The following is a 5,869-nucleotide window of genomic DNA, read 5'->3' on the forward strand; positions in this document are numbered from 1 at the left end:
TAGAGCAGTCATTCAAAACCTACATTTAAATGAAATATCTGTATTAAAAGTAGGCATCGTTTGCTTGCTGAAGTAAATTGAAGTGCTTCAATTCTGACTTAGAACCTAGGCTTGTTTGCATTTTTCTTGAATAACTTGCATCCAAACCACTGCTGGAATGTTTATGACATAGAGCTCTTTCTCATTTCTGGCTCTTGTGTTCATGCAGGTCTCCACACATACTGAAGCAGTTCTGATATTTCTGAACCTATTAAGAGACTTCATTCTGATTCCATTTTTTGGTTTTGTTGGGATTTTTGGCTATTGGGTTTCCTTGAAACATTTTATTGGTTATAAATACAAAATCAAGCTTCATGTCCTAAGTAGCTTTTGGTGTATTCAGATACTTTTATAGAGATATGCAGTAAATACAAATCAGTGCCCACAGCCGATAGAGTGAAACATTAGCATTTAGTTGCAACCTGATTACAGTATTTTACTAGTCTAAATACTCAGATGCATCACGCAATGACTTTCATGCTGTAGAAAGCTTTGAAACAAATCTGCCTTAAAGATAGATGAATGTGTATTTTGTATGTTTTCCATCATTTTTCTTACCATCTTACTGGTTTTCCAAACTAACTGTATTTAAACCAATTCTTTCCCCACAGCCATTTTGTTCTCGGATTTCACCCTGCCGTGAAGCCTTGATGCAAAATCAGCAATAACATGATTGATCATTTAGCTGACAGTATAATCATGAGCACGGGGTAGAAACTTTATTTTACATCCAGGAAGAGGAGAAGCTGGGATGCAGAGGTATTAAAATACAAATACCTCAGATGAAAACCGAGGCTGTAGGAGAGCTTTAATGTGTGAACAAATCTCGTCCTTTCCACTAATAAATGTGCTTCCATCTTCAATTTTGTTTCACTAGTCAAGCTTTCTTGTAACTGGCATTTTACTGAAAAAGCCTTCTCAATTTCCCTCCCTATCAGAGAAGATAAAGAACACTCCTCTCTTTCCCCTTAGAAGAGCTCTTTTCTCTGAGTCCACATTACTCCTTTACCTGAAGGAGAGGCTGCACGGGGGTCATGTCTGCAGTAACACTTGCATGTTATATGAACCCCATTCTGAAAACAGTCACATCAAGGATTTTGTTTACGCATTAAGGTGGACTTACTGTCATAGGCAGAGGTTCCCTAGATAAGCAAGTACGCTGCATTTGGAGGTGATGGTTTAGAATTGTAAAGAGCACAGAGTAGCTAACTGCTGGTATGAAGTGAGGGTACCCCAAGCATAGGTGTTAGTAGTTTAGCTGTCCAGAGGGGCTTCATGTGCGCTTCTACACTGAGCCCTCATGTGCACTGCTTTATCTAGGACTTAGCTCCTTTTCATAGTAGAGCTCATGAGCAATACATAAGTATGAGCGGAGAAATTAATCAGTAATTTCCATCTCTAAGCAAGAACTCTCAGATTTGAGGAATGCTTCACTTGATTTTCATGAATTTTTTGCTCTTTTTACAGCTCAGTCTCCTTCCCTCAACAGCTTACGATTTATATTTTCTCTCAGTATCTCCCGATATCAGGTTCTAGTTATACATATTGTGGGGCTTCAAATAATTCTGTGGGTATCATCTTCTTAACATATAGTCTTTATTTCTGGATGTCAGGATCATTCTTAATTCAATGTATTTTTTTTTCTTCTTGGAAAGATCTTGTATTACACAATAATAGAACGGCTGGAACAAGAACATGCCATATGGGCCTCCAAACGTCACACAGCCCTCTTTACACAGTACATAGCATGGAATTTGGCACAACACAGCTTGGATCACGTCCAATGTGTTCAATCACTGGCAATGCTAGAAACACTTCGGTGAATCATAGATTCACTATTACCAAGCAGGCTCATGGCTCTATCCAAACGATGGCATAGTAATCTTATATAGCAAGCAACAAAAAATACGTGTACAACTACATGGGATGGTCTTATCTGTTGCCCCTTGCAAGAGTTGTTCAAACATAGTCTTTTTCTCCCTTCTTAATGCTTGTAGACTAATATTTATGCTTATTTCAGTTATTGTATAACTCTTCATTCCCAGTTTAAATGAATTTTAGGAAAATTCATTATATCATTGCAAATAACAAGAAATCCCATGTAACAGGCACTCAAATACTCATTTTTCAAATTAATTGAATGCATCTGTTAAGATGAAAATATCAGTTTCCATACTGAATTTATGTTGTTGGACTTTTGCCTTCAGTACCTATGAAATACTATTAGAGCAAAACAAATGATATCCTATGTAACTATTGTTATTTGTCTCTTTATGCACTACCAAAAATCAGACCTTCACCCTTGAAGGCGTTGATTTATCACTGAGCTAAATCCACAGCTATTTGAATTTTTAGAATTATGGTAAAATACATGTAATGTAACATTTACCATTTAAATAAGTTAATACTACTTTGAGTAGTATTCAACACATTCACAGTGTGGTGCAACAATCACTACTACTTCTTTCCAGAATATTTGAGCCACCCCATACCAGTTTAGTGGTCCTTCCCCATCCCCTTTGCATTCTCCAACCAGTGCATGGAAACCGCTAATTTGGATTTGTTACAGATACTTCTTTTAAATGGAATCATACAACATGTAGTCCTTGTTTCTGACTTCTTTCACATAGGATTATGTATTTGAGATTCATTCATGTTGTAGTGTACATGAACACTCAATACCATATTCCTTTTTATAGCTAAATAATATTTCATTGTTTGGATATACTGTATTTTGTTTATTCATTAATTTTTAGACATTGGGTTCAGTCTGCACTTTGGCTTTTGAGAAAGACATTTCAATGAATATTTGTGTACAAATTTTGGTTTCAGTATCTGTTTTGTGAGCATATCTTGCCAGGTCAGGTGTTATTGTAGCTTTCAGAGTTCACAGCTGGGTAAGACTGATGATTACCTTTCTCTGCCAGTAACATACACAGCACATTCTAGTACTATGAAAACTAGATAGTAGAGATGAAGCTTCAAGTTTAGTATGGGCTTGATTTTTCCTTGTTTGTTCTACAACTCAAATATGTGCTATCTTCTGTATTAGGGTCTTCCTATCAAATTCTGGTTGGTAACCAAGAGCAATGGCAATAGCCAGTATTGTTTGAGGGCCTATAGGACCACACCATGGTCAACAAATTCAAGAGAGAGTCCATTCCTGGCATTGGGATTCTTTTTTTATTTTAAGTAGGAAATTGTTTGAATTTAATAAATAATGTTGGGGGAAATTAGGCAAACAATACAAATGAATTCATATTCTTTCTCAATCATAGATTTTCATCCTTTTTAGTTAAAAAATTATTTATTGTGAGACATAACACACTCACTGGAAATACGTGATTAATACTGTGTATTATAAATGTGAATTTTGAAACAAAGATCTGTGTTTCCAAGAGAGAACAATGAATGGTTCTAACATTCTATAAACTTCTACTTCCCAAAAGTTTCCAATACCCTGGTCTTATAATTTTCTTGCTTTTGTTTATCATTTTATCACAATATATGTTTTAACTTTTTTTTTCATTTCATTACAGCTTTAACATATTTAGTAACACACTTCAGAGCAAGAATACATCTCTTTCAAAAGTGGCTGTAAATTTTTAGGTTCACAGTTGAATTAATACAGTTATACAATATTGAACTCAGTATAATCCCTGTAATACATAAAATTGAATGAATTTTTAACCTCTAACAAAGATCTCCATTTCATTTTAAAATATACGGTTTCTTACAGAAAGACTCATTGTTTTTGCTGATAACACTGAGAAACTGGCGCATGCGTCACTAATCTGTATGTATCTGATTATTACTAGTCATAATTGGTTGCACTTGGATCCTTGACGCCTGTGTATGTGTATAAAGTCATCGGATAGATTTCAATGGTAATGGTTATCACCTCTACTAATTAACATGACATTTTTTATGCTTCCTCCTCAAATACAACACATTCAAAAAATTTGTTGATTTTTCATTTTTTTTGTGTGTGTGTATCACATAGAACATCCCAAATCATCTTATTCAACTATACACCCACTTCCCAGATGGCACCCTCCCATAGCCTTCCTCCCCCCACTAGAGTCCTTACACTGTTATCCTAGCAACTGTCTGCTGTGTTGTCAGCACCCCAGCCATTCCCCACTACTTGTCCATTAGTCAGCCTATCTAGAGGTCTTTGTTTTAGGAAGGTTAGGTATTCCTCTTCTAGCAGCAATCAGTTGTCAATATTCCTTGAGATAAGATTGGGGTCTGCTGTTTATTTTCCCAGGTCTATGCTGGGTTACTATCTGGGAGTCCCTTTGGCCATCCTGGCCAATAACCAAAAGAAGCCAAAAACTCAAAAGAAGGTATCTCGTATCTGGCATTGTTGCTTGTTATGTAGCCTTTAGCTATACATATGGACTTTTAAAAATTATATTGGCCCCTTTAATCTTTGGCTATACTTTCCTTTTGGGTGTTTAAGGCCATACAGTTGGCCCAGATAAACCAATTTATTTTTACTCTTAAGGTCATTTGAGCATCTGTTCCTCAGGGGTTGCATGGATTTGGGAGGAGCCCCTGGCTCCTTCTTTTTACAAGTTCCACCTATGTGAAGATAAGTCAGAGGTCCTGCTAGACCATGGCCGGCTTTGCTTGGAAGCACAGAGGAAACGTTTCCTCTGTGTTGATCCTTCTCTTTGTAAACTGGAAACTGGTTCAAGTCCATCTCGTGGGATTGTCCCAGCCTCTTTGATCAAGAGGATAGATGACCCACCACAAGTACAGGACATTTTGGGAGAGTCTCTTAGTCCCCTGGAACTAGTCGACCTAGGAGGGCAAGGAGCAAAAACTGCCCTTTATGTCCCTCTGACCAAATTACTATAGGCTTCAAAGTATGTCTGTTAAACATCAAAGAAGGTTAGTTCCACCAGTCTGGTACTTGTAATTACTGTGTGCCATGTAGATAAATCTTGGGCAAAGACCAATTGTTCTCAGATAAAGCTTACCTAGATATATATTTCTTGATCTGCTATATATAATTTGTCAGTAATTTGTTGGAGTAATATGGTTCCCTCTCATTTTTAAAACTAGCTAGGCAATATTTAGCCCTTGCATTGTCTAACCCCTCCATCATGGTTTCTGCCCCCATTTCCCCCCTTTCTCCCTTAATAATACCCTACTCCTATGGTCCTACCTCTCTTGAGTTCCTTCTTTCCCTTTATCCCCTAGGTTCCTTGTATACCCTTCCCTCCCCCTCCCTTAAACTAACCCAAATTTTATCCATATATCCCTTATTAATGCCTGCTCAATACTGTTCTCTTATAGGTTCTTTCTTTACCTTCCTGGTTCCTTTCCATTATCCTGGTTCCTGCAGTTATATCTGGATACATACTCACCTATCAGGATTTGGTTCTAGGATCCACATATGAGGGAGAACATACATCGATTTTTTTCTGAGCCTGTGTTACTTTACTTAGTATAACAGTTTCTAGTTCATTCCACTTACCTGCAAATTTCGTGATTTCATCTTTCTTTACTGCTGAGTAAAACTCCATCATATAAATGAACCACAATCCACTCGTCAACTGAGGAACACTTAGGCTGCTTCCATCTCTTAGCTATTGTTTAAAAAGCAGCAACAAATATGGATGTACAAGTGTCTCTGCAATAGGATTAGTTCTTTGGGTATAGGGTCAAATGGTAGGTTCATTTGTAGTTTTTTAAGAGTTCTTCATACTCCTTTGCATAGAGGTTGAACAAGTTTGCAGTCCCACCAGCAGTGGATGAATGTTCCCCTATCCCACATCCTCTGCAGCATTTGGAACCATTTGTTCTCTTGATCTTAGGC

Source organism: Nannospalax galili, unplaced genomic scaffold (assembly GCF_000622305.1).
Source record: "Nannospalax galili isolate Female #2095 unplaced genomic scaffold, S.galili_v1.0 scaffold198, whole genome shotgun sequence".
In the NCBI taxonomy this organism is placed as follows: domain Eukaryota; kingdom Metazoa; phylum Chordata; class Mammalia; order Rodentia; family Spalacidae; genus Nannospalax; species Nannospalax galili.